We start from the raw sequence: 17,617 nt of genomic DNA, 5'->3' as shown, positions 1-17,617 counted from the left end.
GAATTGCAGTCATTTTGAGTAGAATCACAATTCATGACCTCAATCACAGTTCTCACTACAGATGTAGTTGAAGCCATGTGATCTTACATGTGGTCTTTGCAGAAACGCTGCTGTGTTTAGTCCTTTTAAATTGGACTGAATCTGTTCTCCCCTTCAGTGCAGTTTGCTTGTGCAGTTGTGAACATGGTGTCCGTAACCAAAACCACTATCAGACCATTTGGAGGACATAATCTTGGTCTGGTTTTAAACTAACTCCACAGCGGTTGGTTTATGGTGTGAATGTAATCTGACACAACTGCAAAACGAGCGCTGTCAAAGTGCCAAATGCCTTCCTATAGTCAAGTATGCTTTACATTCTGGGATCTGGCAGGGTACCATAGATGAGCTGGGTACACAAATAGTCAGTATTGGCTAGAAACTAGCTATAAATTCTCCTTGTTCTCCGTTAGGCCAGCTAGCTCGTGATTGTCTATCATGCAGTCATGGAATTGGTGGCGACATACCGTCTTTGAAACCATAACTGCTGTTGTACATTAATAAAATAGGAATAATACATTTAACTGAATAGTATTTCTGTAATTTACTAGCTAGGGCAGCAATATTTAGACATCTAGTCAACCAGTCATGCACATTCCTAATTATATGCAAGTATTTTATTTTGAAAGTTCAGCTCCAATCAGCTGGCCTGAGCTTGTTTATCCTTACCTGCTTAGGAGTCAGAAGGAAGTCCAACACAGCTAGGCTTTTTTTCCTTTTCTGGCTGGATGAAACCTAAAACCCCAGTTGGAGACAAAGAGTTTCTCAATTTTCTCTGTTAAGCCACACTTTCTAATTCAAACTGCCTGTGTGGTCACAAAAAGTGAGGTTTTCATACATCACGTGAGACAAAATGATCCCTATGAGTGTCACCTACTCTGATGAGAGATGATATCAGATGATGATGATAAAATGTTGATAAAAATCTATATAACATAAAAACATAACCGTAAAATGCAACACGGTTATGTTTTTATGTTTTATGTTGTAAATAAGATAAGAGATTAAAGCTCCAGAAAATTGTTAATCTTCTGATTTAGTGCACAGAGCGGTAAAATAAACATCTTAATTCAATTCAATAATTCAAGCGAATTATTTTAACGTGGAGTGAGCTTTCACGGCTGCCGTTTATTTCTACGTTACCATCCAACATCATAATAAAGGAGATGTGGAAGTCACTTTAGTTTAGGGCTATAACGATATATATCCGATGACGATATAAAAACGTCTATCGTTTCATTTTACGCTATCGTTTGTTTCGTGGTGTCGCAAAATAAACTGTTTACGGCAATATTTTTTCATGGTTTTGATGGTCGCTGTAGTGGCTATATTAATTTCTTAAAGTTCTCTCTTTCTCTTATATTTTATATAACCACACTACGGACGGACAAGCGCCTGTTTTTATGCGTTGTCGCTAGCAACAACGACGGTAACACCATTGACTGTCCGCTTGTTTATGTTCCACATAAACCTTTCACAATAAAGCTCAAGATCCTGTTGAGACTTTTCAAAATAAACTGAATCACGTGAAAGATGCAGATTATTTACGGATGAGAAGTAAAAAAAAAAAAAGAGCCGCCAGGTGCTAAAAAAATAAACCTTAGACTCAAATGTTAGAACAGGCTTTCCCCCCCCAGCACGCCGTGTAATAAATACTCACAAAGAAAACGGCGGCTGTTACAACTTATGTCTAAAAATGTATCGATTCATGCATCGGTTAAAACACTCGACTCCAGCTACATGACGCGCAGCTGGAAACACTTCACGCAAGACGAGCTGCCCGAGATTCACAGAATTTACAGAAAATGTTACATTTTTGTGATTTATATCGTTATCGGACGATAGAATTCTTATATCGGGATATGAGATTTTGGTCATATCGCACAGCCCTACTTTAGTTTGTCGGCAGATCAAAATGAAAGTAACTGTATTGATCGCACAGGTCTTCTTGGTGTGTGTTCTTTCTTCTAGTAGATCACATACTAAAATAGGACTGTTGCTGGCCAGGCTGCGTCGATTTACAGAAGTAACATTCAGAAGTTGTTGCAAACCATTTGCTGGGCACAGGTTCAAATATGTGAACAATTTTCTCCATTTACATTTTTTGATTATAATAATTAATATGAGATTATTAATTTGAAAATGCCCCTTTGGGTTCCGGGAAATGGTCACAGTAGGCTCTTTGTGCATTTTTTTCCACAACAAATCAATTTATTGATTAAAATAATCTTCATCTTAATTGATAATGAAAACAATTATTTGTAACCCATGTGTGATTGTGTAATTGGCTACACTCATATAGCACCAGCACTCCAGAAGTATTTTATTCATTTATTACTTCCCGTTTATATGCTGCGCACCAAAGCCCAGTAAATATCTTTGGACGACTCCTCCACGTTATGTTGCAGCGTCAGTTTCTTCCCAGTGTTCAGCCTCATACCATATTTTTCTGTGATGTTGCTACTGCCTTGCCACACATTCTGCAAATACACTGCAATTTGTACTATTAATCTGGCAGCTACATGAAAGCTGAGTCAGATGCTAGAGCCTCTTTTTGTCAGGCAGTTTTGATTGCTGCAATACACTGTCAGCTTCAGTCATGATTCATCGCTCTATTAAGGTGAACATATATCCAAAATGCTTCTGAATAAGGCAGCACATGGCTTAATGTGATTACACTTCCTCTGACTTTGACCGTATTCAGGTTAGGTTAATTGGAAAAGAATGTCTACATAGCAGTTTATTGTTCAGAGTATTGTCCCTATTGGGTAAATTATTGTACAGCTACAGTCCTTGTAAATATACTTGTGGAGCTATTGAGTTGTTTTTTTCTTTCTTTAGTAAATCATTTGAACAATTGCAGAGCTGTTAAGGGCTGCTGGAATGAAATGTTGTGCAGCTGATAGGAAGCAGCGGCATGAATTCGGGTCTTGCTTTTCCTTTGCTGCAGGCACGGAGACGTCATCAGCCCAGCCTCGCTGGGGTCAGAGTCTCTGTAAATAGCCCTGAGGGGATTCAGGCTGCACTGATAGCATACCTGCTGTTACCCTGAGACGTTATCCAACTGCATGCCATCCCAAGCCCAGGCTCCCTCCCAGCTGCTGTGCTCTGCTTTGCATTGTTCTGCAATACCTCACACAAAGATGGAGTGGGGCCATTATACCTCTGGCTCTGTAACGCTCCCTGCAGACACACATAAACATACACACTCATGCTTGCTTACACCTACACCAACAAGCACGCACATAACTGCAGCTATTCACATTTGTCGCTGGGTTTAGGTCTTCATATGTTTGTCATTGCAGGTACAAATCTTTGCACAGCCATATGAGACCCCCGCCACATACACACATACACAAATCAAACTGGATTGGGCTGTCACCACAAAAAGCTCTGCAGCGGCAGCGCTGGCTGGCTTTTTTCGCAAAGGGGTCAGAGTGGACTGCAAATTACAGCTGGTGGCCAACCGCGGCCTGTGATGGGTCTCAATGCGCCGTGTGTTTACCCACACACCTGCACCTCCTCGGATGGTAGAGGCGGCGAGCACAGCCGAGAGCACACAGCCATTTTGTAACACCTCAAGGAACTCTCCTTCTTGTCTCCCTCCTCTCTCTGTATGAGGAATAGATGAGGTGGTGCCATTAAGTGAATTTGCTGTTATTTCCCCAGGCTCTTAGCTGAAGATGTCAAACCTCAGCCAGTGAGGCAGCCAAGTATGACGACTCAGGCAGAGGCTTACACACACAAACACACACACTGCACTCTGCTACGCACATGATCAGCTTTCATGCTTCTGTGTAATTTATCAAATTGCTTGGGCATGTGATGAATGGGTCTAGATCTCAAAAGGAAAAAAAGGCATTAGGTTTGCATTAGGTTGCTGTTTTCCCCGTGTAACTGCTTAGAATTTAATTACAGTCAAAGGTAAACATCGTATTCACATTTTCTGAAACAATAATTCTGTAGGCCTAATTGCTTTGTAGTTTCACAGACTACACTTGAGCGCTTACACGAGGGGAATCAGCTTGTTAAACAGAAACCGCTCAATCCCATTACATATACTGCAGACTGCTACATTCTTAGTGTGCGGAATGAGCAAGTAGGCTTAATATTCTCTACATTTTCTCACAATTGTCCGCACTCACACATCCTTACTGTAGAAGAGGCTGGTTCTCTCCTGGTGATTTGTCACAGTTCCCTATTGTATCACACACCGCCTCTCCTTCACACTCCAAATCCCCCCCCCCCCCTTCTTTCTTTCGTTCTTTCTCTCTCTCTCTCTCTCCCTCCCCTCCCTCGCTCCCTAAATCATTTCTTTACATGTGTGTGGGTGCCCCCTCTTGCTGTGATTCTGATACTTCATAACGGCAGGAGGAAATTGAGCTGACCTTGAGGCTGCCGAGCTCCTTTATAATGCTGATGTATGGGGCCGTGAGCGCAGGCAGCCAGTAAGTGAGAGGCATGTTTTTATTTGCTGGGGAGCAGGGCCCAGTGTCAGGACACATAACAAGGTTCATTTCTCGCCCACTCGAGCTAGCTAGTATGCTGGGAAGCTTAGTGTCAGGCATTCAAGTCCACTAGGTGTGATTTAACTGCATTAGCCTTTGTATACTGGAATAAGTTGCATCATGCTGCCTAAAGGATGATGATGAGCAGACCCATGAAAAGAATTAACCCTCTCCCCTGGATACACAGAGTTCGCTAAAATGTGACTTGCATGGGAAAAGTGTTACTGTCGGCAAGGCCCTTAGCTCAAGGTTGAAGTAGAGATGATTTCTTATTGGATTGTGTCTTTCTTTGGGTGAGCACACAGTGGGCAGTGTTGTAAGGGTGATGCTATCTGTTTGTGTTACCTTTTGGGTTGTTGTTCATGTCATATTATTATCATTAGTTGTTCAGTGTAGATGGCCCACTTTCCTTTCTTCAGCACCTCTCTGCTCATCAGCGCAATCAGGTACCTCCGATCACACAGTCCGACTGCTCTCAAATTGTTGTCATGATTGAGACCAATTCAGGAGCAGGAAGCAGCAAGAGGGCTTATGATTTAAGCATGAACAGTGTTCAGGAGGTGGACCTGATGAATTAATAACTGCAAAAAAGAGAGGAAGAAATAGGAAATGCAATCCAAAGCCCTGCAAAAAAAGGGAAAAAAAGATGTATTTATATTTTCTAGAGTTTGCTGGCGTTAAAGTAAGTGAGGAGGGAGGTTGTTAGATACAATTTGTTGCACGTTGTAACATAAATGAGATGTAAGCAAGTAGTTAAAGCACTTTAAAGAGATTTCTATTGCTGTTGTCTTCCACTCTGACATGGGTGTTTAAACATGATGGTGACAAAGAGACGGTAGAAAAAGATATACAATCATTACATTGTTTTGACTTTGTTAGAAATGTTAAACTGTTGTTTGGGGCTTTGTGTCCAGCAGTAGTGGCTGTGGGTGACATTATGAAGAGCAGAGGAAGCTCACCAGCGCTGCCAGTTTAGTTCACTTCTTATATGGCACAGATCCACTTGCCTAACCCCATGTCTGGATGCCGCACTTGAAATCAGGCAGGGACCCAATTCATTCACAGCCCATCCAACAGCACATCGACTGTGTGCGAAATATGTTTCGGCAGCTTAACAGCAGCAGACTCATCAATTGATCCAAATTTTGCCGTCCATTGATCTTGGCACACGGTGGGTCGAGATAATTACAGCGCATGTATGATAATGATATCATTAGCGGCCCGTGGTCAGTCTATTAGGACAAGGGAAACGCGAGTAACAACAACCCAAACCATGCATAGAAACATTTGCGCTGCCAAATGCTGGGGAGAATGGTCCAAATCTGCTTTGCAAATGCCTCCCCGTCACTCTCCCGACCGCACCACAGCAACAGTAGCGTGGTAAAGAGGCGGGCGAGCCTTCTGGTGCTGCTGACTGGCATTCTGCGTGTTGATGAATGTGGCGGCCTGACGGCTCAATGTGCTTACCTAATTGGAGCAGCTCTGCTGTCACACCGAGTTTCTCCGTGTCTCTCTTTCTCTCAGTCGCTCTCATGTCGTAAGAGCAGCGTTCTACTTGGTTACACACGTGTTACCCAAAGGTTAATAGAGCTATCTCCCAATACAAACCAATCACCAGGTAATGAGTTTCGTGCGCCTCCATAGGTGGCTAAGGGCACGCATGATGACCAGAGCAGCCATTTTGAATGAGGTTGTCAGGTTGCTGCAGGTTGCCAAGCAAGAAAAATGTATTGTACATATTAGGGCTGCCACAAACGAGTATTTTGATAGTTGACTAGTCACCGATTATTTTTGCGATTAGTCGACTAATCAGATCATGCATCCATTGGACATAAAGCGTACAGCTTATTGCACCGGCAGCATCTGCTCTTATATAACTATCATTAGCTTACAGCTTTAAGTGTTTAAGGTATGTGCTAACTAAAAATAAAGGGAAAATATGTGGTGTCTTGATAAACCGAGCAGATATTTGAGGTTTACACAGTTACATTCTCGCGTGAAAATATGTTAAACGTTTATTTTGTGACCCAGAAAGAATAATAAGAGTAATATTAAAACTAACTAGCTGCCGCCATTGTTGGAACCTGAGCAGGGCCGCGCTATGAATTCTGGGGCACAGTTACTTCTTCTTCGGGGTTTAACGGCAGCTGGCATCCTTGTACATGCAGTGCTGCCATCTTCTGTTTCAGTCCATTATTACACTCTTAAATCCTACTACTTATTCCTGCGTCTTTTGTGATCTTACAAAGCTTCAAACGACGCGTCGACTATTAAATCAGTCGTCGACGATTTTGATAGTCGACGTAATCGTGACTAGTCGACTAATCGTGGCAGCCCTAGTACATATATTGTAAATATAGGCTTTATCCATGTTTTGTGTAGCCGTAAAGGGGAAAGGAGTATAGTGTGTTTGCTTTGGAAGCCCCTTCATATCACAGCACAATTGACGCCCACTTCGTTGTGTGTGGAAATAGGGAAGTTGCAGCTCAGGCTATCTTTGGTTTCTTCATGTTGTATGTGCTGCGCGTGTTTCTGAATAGTGTTTTTTTATTTTGTGTGTGTGTGACAAGCATGTGGCAGACTGCCAGAGACGCTGACATACTGAGGGGTGGACTAAAGTCATGAAAGCAAAGCGCTTCTTTTTGATGTCATCCTGCTTCCGAAGGGCCGTAGTGGTCAGAGGGGATTTGAGTTTCAGCACAGGATTTTGGGATTTTCGTGTCAAAAAGGTCGCGTCAGGGTTGAATGAATTCAAGTGTGTGTGTGTGTGTGTGAGAGAGAGAGAGAGCGACAGAGAAAGAGAGAGAGCATGCATATTTAGCTTTTAAGACTGAGAAGAGGCACCGAAAGAAGAGAAATCCTGGCGCTATGGCCGTCCACATCAACCCATGGTGCTCACAAATAATAACCCTCAACTCAAAGAGCATGGAAGCGATCTTGTTCTCACATGAGCACACATAGCAATATATAGGATTGGACGTTTCTAGGCCTCTCGAGCTTGTTTTAGTTCTCTCTGCTGTGTTGTGGCTACTCTGAGAGGCTGGATGGACGGGCAGTTTTTTAAAGGAATGATGTTGCATGCCTTGTGCTATTCGAATACATCCTGTAGGCGGAGACATGAGCAGATTAAAACGGGGATGGGTTAGTCACAGACTGATTTTAGAGGCTTTTAAAAAACCAGGCAGATACATGAGCCCGTGCGTGTATGTGCGCGCGCACGCTTGATGCCCACATTGTCTGCACCGTGAAAATCCCAGAGTTACTGAAGAGATTGCAAAATCAATATGGGCTATTCATACACGAATCTAATCCGCAGATTTACTGCCATTTAATCTGTGTATGGCAGGGGCTCTGATGCTCTCTAATGCTGTCAAACAGATGCCCCTGCTCAGCCTTCCAGGTTAGGCTGCACCTGATGACACCATTGAGCCATGGCAGCAGGCACATTTCAGCTTTCCTCAGGTGGCAACTATTACATGAAGACTGGCATTGTAGCAGCGTGTTACATAAAAGAAAATCAAACCAAATGTTTAAAACAAACACGTTTGACCCCAAAATCTTCTTTGGCAAGTTTGATCTGGGAGCAAATATAAATATTACACGCTGGTCCGGGTGGTTATTGAGTGTGTTTTGCCTCCCCCTCCCCTCCAAATGTCAGACAACAGCATACCCAGCTTGCCGTTCGACAGTGCTTATACTGCCTTGAATAGAAATACTTTTGTTTTTTGAATTTAAAAGAAATAACACCAGGTGTGCAGTGAATAAAATCAAACAGAGCATTTCATTTCATGCGAGCTGAATTTAGGAGGAGTGTTACATCAGAGGCGAGGAAAGAAAGAGAACAAACGGAATAATTTTGCACGTGGGGTAAATATCTGGGGGGTGTCGTCTTGTTTTGTTCTTACTTTGCTGTCGATACACGATTGGTTCAAAAGCCCAGCCACTCCCTTCCAGTAAAGCACAGAAGACAATGAACGTGTGAAACAGTTACTGATGTCTCGTATTATTCTAAACAATATTGACAAGTGTTCCTAAATGATCCTGAGGAGATTTGCATGTGTTTTGTGCTGAAAAAAATAATATGAGGGAAGCTACTGAGTCATATCACGTAAACATACCGAACACAGTTTCCGTAACGCGCAAAGAAATAATTGCTATCTTTTAATTAGTCAGCTGTAAAAAAAAAATTAATAAAATTAAGACGTGCAGCCAGTCAAATGAATTTTTTACCCCTCGTCTTGCAGGCACGTACGCGGGACGGACGTGCACCTGCACACACAGACCTGAAGCCTTTGCGGCATTAAAATGCATACGTTGGCACGAATTTGGCGTGCGTGTGTGTGTGTGTGTTTTGTGCTTCTACGTGTTAAAGAGAGTAAATGCAGGGAATCTCTCAGTGTGCGGATGCTGAATGTGAAATGTCAATGTTATTGAACAGGTGCTGCGAGGCAGAGCTGTGATGTTTTTATTTCCAAGCTCTTGTAGAGCGAGGCAGAGTAGAGAGGGCTCATGGGATAATGGGGGAGGTTCAGGGGTGGGGGAGTGTGTGTGTGTGTGTGTGTGTGTGTTGCAGGCATAAGTGCTTAGATCTGTGTGCATCCAGAGTGGTTTGTTGGGGAAGAGGGAAATGAATACTGGCTTAGAGCAAATGCTTACAATCTCCACATAGAGAATGTGAATGGTACTGCAAAGCACTTTGTAAATGCTGGTTTTAAAATGTGCGGTGCAGAATAATTAGTGTCATTATTACCACGTTGTACAGCTTCATGGCTTTCGCCGGCTACATTCGCCGCATGTTCAACGCGACGGCAAAGATGGCAGCCGTCTTCACCTACACATACGCCTCTACTGTCAATCTGCTATCACCTCGTTTGTTCCATTTTCACCTCATTCATACTTTTCCCCTGTTCTCTGTGTGTGTGTGTGTCTATCCTCCCCCCACCCCCTTCCAGTTTTTCTCTTGCAGACTGTCGTTGTGTCAATACTTGTTGAAAGGAAGTGTGGCAGTGAGCTAGGAGGTGAATGCAGTCAAGGTTAGTCAACAATGCTTTGTGACACTCTAGCGTTGGCGAGTGCAGTGTTTTTTGCTCTGCTCTAACCCCCCCACCCACCCCCCAGAAAAATGTTCTGTTCCTACCCCACCCACTGGACCTTGATCATGTTCTCTCCCTGGCCTTTGTGCTCTCAGCCTGATACCTCTCCATCATCATCTTCATGCACTGACCTCCTCCTCCTCCCTGTTTGCAGCCATTTTGCCTCTTGCGTTCAGGGCTCCCGGAGAGAAGGGCTCAAGCCTGTCAGCGCCGATTCATCCCTCAGTTGCTAGCTCACGCCAATCAATTCTCGTGTTTGTGTTTTGATCCATTATTTGCTTTTTCCCCCTCCCCTCTCCCTCTACCTGCTGTATAAGCAGGTCTCCTTTGTTTGCAGCTGCTTTTTTGCCAAACTTACACCTTCAAGCTGCCGGTCTGTCTTTCTTTCTTTTTTTTTAAATTGCAGTTTCATCTGTGATTTCTTTCATTTGAATTCCAGCGAACGCAAAATGCAATTATTGTGTCGGTTTTTTGGATTCACTCTCGAGCTATTTAACAAACAAAAAAAGAAAGAAGAAGAAGAAGAGGTGCGAGATGTCTACAACAACGGTGGAGAATCCAGTCGTGATATGATGGAGGGAGCTGCAGTTCAAAGCCAGCTAGCAGGTTACTTAATGAGTTTGGTAATTGGCTTGCTGTGGCCTCCGCGCATCCCTGCCCTCCTGCTGCTGATGTGTGCAGGAACAGAGAGAGCTACAGCTTGCACTCCCTCTCGCTCAAGCCATCTATATTTCCCCTCCATCCACCGCTCTGGCACAAGCTGACTCGTTGAACTAAAGCTGCACAAGCCCACCACTGTTTATTCCTCGCCGTTTGTTCCCCAGTATAAAAAAACGTAAAATTTTAGGCTTCCAGTTTGCTCAACGTTGAATATCAACTGTCTCTCCAACTGGGTTAGCATCTCATATCCTTGTCATGTATTCACAAACGATGTGCGACATGTTATCTTCTGATTTTAGCACAAAAAGGACACTTTTTGTTCCCATCTCATCGCAATTGTACATCTCATTTAGCACCAGTCTGAAATCACAGGGATAATAGCTGGAAGAGGAAAAAGCAGGATGACCTTCATGGTTGAGCAGTGATTGAGAGAGAGGTATAGGTTTTAGTCTGGGTTGCTTATTGCTTTGTTTGTACCGAAGATTTAATGCCTATAGGGGAACCGCATTAGTGAGGCTAAGCTAATATATATCCTTTCTAATGAGAAAGCTTCCCACCTTTCTAGCGATTCCCATTAATTTCCATTTTGTAGCTTTTAAAAAGAAATAAATAAATCCGCCGCACATTAGTAAATGTAGCCATCTCTTGTTGCAAGTCTGCTGCCAAGCATTTTATCTACTCCCTCTGTGGAACAGTGGATTCTGAACGCTGTAGGGGTTGGAAGGCCAAAGCACAGCTAAGTGGCTCCTCTTGACCTCAGCACTGATCTCCAAACTGTCTGCTCTGACTGCACACAGACTGATTTTTAACCGTTCGCTCCCACAAAAAACAGTCTAATCTCATAACACAGCCTCAACACCCTGCCTGTGTGCTGTCTCTTTGAATAACACATCTTTTTCTCACCGCGCCCAGTGCTGACACGCTGACCGTACATTTGCCTTTGAGATTACTTCTCTCTGCTATTATTCATGCCAAATAGGGAAAAAAGGAAAGCTGTGAAAAATTAACTCGAATGACTTTAGATGCTTGTTACTCCGACTTATAATGGATGTGGTTATTCTAGTTACCGTTACGTATCCGTAAACTAGATGGCTGAATCATTAGCTTACACACTGAGAGAAGCCGAGTGTGACCAGAGGAGAATAATTGATTTCTGAATAAGCGTCGGCACTGGAGGGAAAAATACAGCGTTAAAGGGCCATTGTGCCATATTGAGCATACACATGTCATGAATTAGCGTGTGGAGTAAATGTTTGGTTTTACTCATAATGAAAGCTGGCTCACCTCCTCTCACTCCAGGATCCTCCATAGAAGCAGCATGAAGCTGTACCTCTTGTCACTGTCCACAGGGTGGCAGTGTATGGAGGTGAGACTGCCATGTGCTCTGTGTGAAACGGAGCAGTCGCTGGCTACCTCAGACCACACAGTAATCACCCCCACCCCCCCATTTCTTGCTTTCACGACCACGACTTCATTTGCTCGTGGCGATCACGTTTAATCACAGCTCCACTCAGGAACAGGTTCTTCCGAGCCGAGCGGCAGACACATGTACTGTTTGTTTATCTTGCCGTGTTTTTGTAAACAAAAGGATTTGCCTGAAATGTAAACTTCCTCTTTTTGCACCACAGCCTTGCCTTGCCTTGCCTGCCTGCACCCTTGTCCCTCTGTGGCCCTCTTGGAAATATAGTCTCATTCCTCAGAGCCTGTTCTCAGTGCAGCCACGGCAGGCTGAACCGCTCTTTTATTCAGATGAATGAGGCCCTGTTTTGCCTGGAGAATCAGACACAGACAGTCCATGTGAGAGCTCGAAGAATGTCTGTGGAAAATCGGGGACTGTAGCATCTGAGGTATTACACACGTGCGTTTGTTTGCGACTGCGTTGAATCTGCTCTGTATTAGAATCAGATTTTACAGCCTTGTAAAGACTTGAATGATCTGATTTTGTAATAGTTTCACACCCCGATTTACTCTTACCTTGGCCCTTTAAAAAGAAAAGTCTTCATTTCAGCAAGCTGTGATCTAATGGAAGCTGCGGAGCGCTCTCTGTGTGAATTCAGACAGGGTGCACTTCTATTAAAAGCTGTTTTTTTCCTACTCGCACATTTATCAAAGTCTGCAAATGAGCAATCAGTTAGTGCTGTATTTTTACAAAGAAAAATGCTGCGCTGTCTCCCACCACCATTTCATCAATTTATCTGCCAGGTGGCAGCTACCCCCATCTGGAGTAAGGTTTACTTACATTCATTTTTTAAATATGCAATACTTTAACCAAATGGCTGCTGCAAGCAAGTTTCACTCTCTTGAGTAGCTTGTGTAGCTTGGCAAAGAGATTAGACATATGTAGCCTACAAGTGTCTTGGTTTTCAGAGTGTTGCAAGGCTGCCAAATGTGACTGTGAATAGCTATGTAAACAAGATAGCTATGCAAGGCTAGACCTCGCTCTGATTGCCTAAAGTGAAATACCTTTCCTTGGCTTCTCTCACATTTTACAGCTGTGTTAATGGCAGCAAATAAAGCTTACTAGGTAGCAGCTTAATTTTGGACTAAAACCAACAGACAACTTGATTTTTCAGTAAGTTTTGTCACCTTGATAAGGCAGTTTACTCAGAGCAATGCGTAACCTCCGTTTCCTTTGCAGATTTTTTTTTCCTCTAATGAAAACATCCTCCGTCGAGTGCTGTTCTCCTCAGCTAAAGCAACAACCTCTAAAAATCTCGAGTCTTGCTATCCACAAGCGTATAGTTAACCATATTTAGTTGAGTAATTTCCTTGAGTTACTTTGTCGGGAGATTGAAAAGGATTGTTTTATTGCTTCCTCCCCTCTCTCAAACCGCTCCAGGCAAAGTCTGTGCTTTAATTAGTCGAGCAAGACCCTGTTTTCCCTTTGGATTCCCCCAACTTGTAAAGTGTTCTCTTCAGAATCTATGAAAGCTAAAAGGGCCAATGAATGATTTGAAGTCAGCCTTCTTTTGGGTTCGCCTGCCAGCTCCGAAAGGGGAGGGGCTTTCAGCACTCGCCTCAGTATGAGGAACAGTAACTTGAAGCAGCAGCAGTCACACGGAGCCTTTGTTCTTTATGGATATAGTACGTGTGGTGGAGACAGTCACTGCTTTAAAGCCCCCATCTGGAAGAGCACTGTTCGAATATCTAATACAAGAAGAAAGGCTCCTTTAGATAATACCTGCCTAAGAATGGTAAAATAGTTACAAAGATCAAGCTAGCACATCCATTTTGCCTCCTTTTATTATGTGCTGGGAGCGGGGGAAGTTAGCTTGTTACACAGTAGAGATTTAGTCATGTGTTCAAGTCGAGCCTCTGAAGCACACCCCCACCACCAGCACCAGCGCCACCAGCACCACCGCAGCCTAACCCTCTTCCTGGTGTACAAGTATTGTTTTCTTCTTTAAATCCCTTTCCCCCCCCCTCCTTCAACTTGTCTGCTCATCCCTGGTGAATGTATTAAATGAAGTTACTAGATATGAGTGCTTAAGAGGCCAAGGCCTCTGAGGCTTGCCAACTATCTCACAGGCTTGGCTCAGTCATCCATGTCACTTTTTTCTGTTGTTTCAGCTACTGGCTGACTTATTTGTGTTGCTGAGCACTTTCTCCCCCTCTTCTGTCTGTCTCTCTGTCTCCCCTGCTCTCCGTTTGCTGCCTGAGTGGCTTGTTTTTGTTTTGTTTTTTTTTCTTCCCCTCCAGCACAGAGAAATCAGGCTAAAGCAAACAGTTTGTGTCAGCCACAGCTTTTGTCAAGTATTCATTTTTAATGAGGGTAAGTGGCTACAGAGTCCTATAAACCATAAATGGAGTAGACAGAGCGGGGAGGGGCATGTGGGTCTTTGATTCAGTGGCAGTCTTTTTGTTCAGTAACACTTGTACTAATTGTGTTTGATGTGGTTGAGGGAAAACGTATTTCAAAATGATAGCTTGTGTTTGGTTTAATGTGCTGTTTTGGTGTGTGTGTGTCATCGTCCACCTTTTCTGGTTTTCTGAACTTCTACTGAAATTCTTGTCCTCTGATAGTCTTTATGAAGGGAGTGTTATAGGAAAGTGCCATTTCCCCCCCCTTTTTAAAGCGGCTCTGTTAAATTTCATTGCCTCCGAATTCAAAAACAGAGACCAAGCAACCAGATTTTGCTCTGTCGGGATCGAAGGCGCTATAGCTGTGGAGAGGGGCGCTCGGGGAAAAGGTATTGTGATGGGCCGTTTGAATGCTGAACAGAATTGAATAGACACAGTCAGCTTCCCAGATACATGCTTAGGCCTGTAGAATGTGGAGTGCTTTGCTTGTAACTGCACCGGTTGTCTCCTTTCATTATCGGTTAATGGTGCCCAACTTGACAGAGCCATGTGATAAACAGAGGAGCTGTGAAATCCTGGAGGTGGAGTTCTCGTCCGCCTGATAATGGGATCTCATCTGCCGGGGAGGGGAGCTTGCCCGGGCCAGCCAATCCAGCTTTGCTTCGCACTGCCTTCAGAGTGGATTCGCTGCACTCGCCCTTCACTGCCGTCTTGGGCCCAACTTAAGCCTTGCGCTGTGCTGGAAACGGTGGCATTTTGAGTCACTAGACTGAAAAATCTTTTACGCTTTGATTGTGTGATAGAAACCGAGGGAGACGTGCGTTTCCATCTCCCCATCCATCCTTCTGGACCCTCTGAGTGTTTGTGCGTCTCGGGGAAAGGAGGGAGACTGTGTGTAAATATCATAAACACTGATCCTGTGAAATGTATACATACCGTGATGAGGGAGGAGCTGTGGCTGCTCATGGTGTTGGGTTTCTAAGTGGTGTGGGGGCGGGGGGGTCAGGGCAGTTGCCTCAGGAGCTGGAAAAGGTTTTTACCAGCACTCTGTTACACAGCAGAGCCCACCACCACACCGCTGCCATTGAAATGAAGACGACCAACGTGGTTTGTAGCACAATGAAGAGCCCCCTGCACACCACCCCTCAACTCAATTTCTATCAATCCTCACTGACTGTCTCTCCTGCTGCCCAGGTTTGTGCCAAAAAACTAGCCCAATGCACTATTTACTTTAGTTAATTGGATTTTTTTTTTTTTACAGTGATTCAATATCATGGTTAAGACAATGAAAATGTGTCAAGCTACTCACTGGGTGAAATGAAAATGATCCTATTAATTTACAAGGTAACGCAGTCCATCTTTGTGTCACTGCTCTTCCCAGGTGTGTTAGTGTGCCGTCAGGTTTTTCTCTTAATGGCAGCATTTAGATTTAAAAAAAGGGGGGGGGGGGACTAAATAGTGTTGTGCGTTTTTTTTTTAACCGTGAAATTCAACAAAATGAGCGCAGGGACTTTGGAAAAATGTACAGGTTTACCATTAGAAAAATAAAAAATAAAAAAGACCCCCCCACCCCTGCAAAAAAACGAACTATGGCTAATGGACTAGTCACATTACCATCCCTGCTTGTTTCTGCCTTTTTAATGGGTGGGGTGACTAATTAATTCATTATCCAAAAATGCAAATGAGCTCCTACAAACCCGAGCGGCATCCACTGGAGGGGTGGGGAAGGGGGGTGCACGTACTAATGTTTTCAGATAGAAATCAGCGACCTGTACCGTAAGGATGGCGTTACGTGTAGTTATTTATATATTTGTGTCACCGTTTAGAAAAGAAACGTGTCAGCGCCGCGTGGCGCGGGAAATGTGGGCTATTAAGCAATTATTTACAAAGGCAGCGCTACAGCACGCTCTCATTGTGTCGCTTCAGTGTTTCAGTCACATTCCCCATAAGCGTTGTCATTGATCGCTTGGCGATGATGATGATGATGACGACGATGATGAAGGTCGTGTCGGGCTACTTTGGCCGCCGTGCACCTCGCTTCCTGATGCGCGCGCGGTGTCCCCTCGGCGCTGGCGTCAATCAAAAGCCCCCAATGGCGTCCCCCCAACCACCCACCAACCCACCCCATCTTTGTCCATGACGATTATTTGAATCCAGTCCATGTTTTTGTTTCGCTCGGATTTTTTTTTCCGCCTTTTTTTTGAGTGTGGTCGGCGTAATTCTCCTTCACTAGTGTCTGGATAAAGAAAGACTAGGTCAGCCATGTGGATGCGTCTGTTGAACAGCTGAAGAGGGGGAGGAGGAGGGGAGGAAGAGAAGAGGAGGAAGGGGGGAGGTTTACAGACTCGGAGGGAGCGTGGAGTGTGTGCATAGGAGGAGAGAGAGAGAGAAAGGGGGAGAGAGCGTGCGCGTGGTGTGTGTGTGCGAAACGGAGAGAGAGAGAGAGAGAGCAAGATCGTGGTGTGTGTGCGTGTGTGCGTGTGTGTGTGGAAAAAGGAAGCGGAGCCTGTTAACGGCGAACTCGCTGGTTTCCTACCCCTCGAAACAAGCGCTATGTTACTTTGCTTGTGGACACTGTCATCGACAGCAACAACAACACGGCCAAAGGGAATAGGAGCAGTTTCGAGGGGGGACTCGCTAGCGCTGTAGTGCCTTTGATCGGGCTCATTCCGGACGTGAGCAGCCTATCAGTAAAGTGAAACCGTCTTTTGTTGAAGCAAGTGCTCGCCTGAGTCCCTCCGTGCGGGTGGCGTTTTCTTCTTTCAGTGGGGGGATACAAAAAAAGAAGAAGAAAAAGTGTCCGTGTTCGCCTCGTTTTTTGTCCCGGGTCTTGGATTAAGTCCAGCTGGCTTGCCTTTTTAAGTTCGGTGGGTCATCCTGGGCAAGGATCGCGTTTTGAACTTGTTTGCAGCAGTCTGTGGGACTCCCAAAGAATCAGCAGACTGGCGGGTGAGTAGTTGAATACAAAAAAAAAAAAAAGATTGTTGGAGAGTTGTGGTTGGAGGGGGGGGGGGGGGGGGGGGGGGGGGGGGCAGACTGGGAGCTGTGTGTGTGTATGTGTGTGATAAAGACACTGGATTTGGGCTCCAGTAAGGCGAAAAGCCGGGTGGCACACGCACAGTTTGAGTCTGAAATGCCCTTATTTTTGTTTATACCCAGAGGAGGAAGTGTGCTGTGTGCGTGACCCTCACTCAACTGTTTTTGAGCTGCAAAGTTGTATCTCCTGTGGACTGTAGCAGACCCCCACAACACAACCTCCCTGACCCTGCGGGCACTCTAACAGTAGTTTCAGCAGCTAATGTTTTTTTTTTTTTAAGTGTGAAAAATGAAGTAAACAGAAACTGGGCTTGCAATGCAGTTTTTGCTGCCAGGGAAGGAAACATCAGACATGTGGAAGTTCCTCGTGCTCAAGCATATTAGCAATCAATTAACTTTGAGGAACAACTAAAAAAAAACAGAAAGACCAAAAACAAAAGTTGCATTTTTACTGGAGAAATGTCAAAATGAGTCTCAGTGAGT

At 44.3% G+C, this 17,617-nt stretch overlaps 1 protein-coding gene and 1 long non-coding RNA gene across 9 annotated transcripts in view; one reads left to right on the top strand and one right to left on the bottom strand.

The window, feature by feature from the left end:
• The window catches only part of rerea (arginine-glutamic acid dipeptide (RE) repeats a), a 130,378-nt gene that overhangs the window by 19,009 nt on the left and 93,752 nt on the right, over positions 1-17,617 (top strand). For 4 of the 8 annotated variants that reach the window (XM_085145033.1, XM_085145024.1, XM_085145028.1 and 1 more), the window contains one exon: positions 9,497-9,577. The exons of 3 other annotated variants lie outside the window; for them this stretch is intronic. The gene's annotated coding sequence lies outside the window, so the exon portion shown is untranslated. One more of the 8 variants, XM_085145025.1, reaches the window with a different exon arrangement.
• On the bottom strand, positions 1,484-8,793 carry LOC146495288 (uncharacterized). Its single transcript, XR_014871420.1, has 3 exons — positions 5,504-8,793; positions 4,890-5,125; positions 1,484-3,219 (listed from the first exon to the last, which is right to left on the bottom strand). It is a non-coding gene; the product is annotated as an uncharacterized LOC146495288 (long non-coding RNA).

The sequence above is a fragment of the Neolamprologus multifasciatus genome, chromosome 20 (assembly GCF_963576455.1).
Source record: "Neolamprologus multifasciatus chromosome 20, fNeoMul1.2, whole genome shotgun sequence".
NCBI lineage: Eukaryota > Metazoa > Chordata > Actinopteri > Cichliformes > Cichlidae > Neolamprologus > Neolamprologus multifasciatus.
The sequence above is the reverse complement of the archived record's forward strand: the minus strand, read 5'-3'. Positions and strand labels throughout refer to the sequence as shown.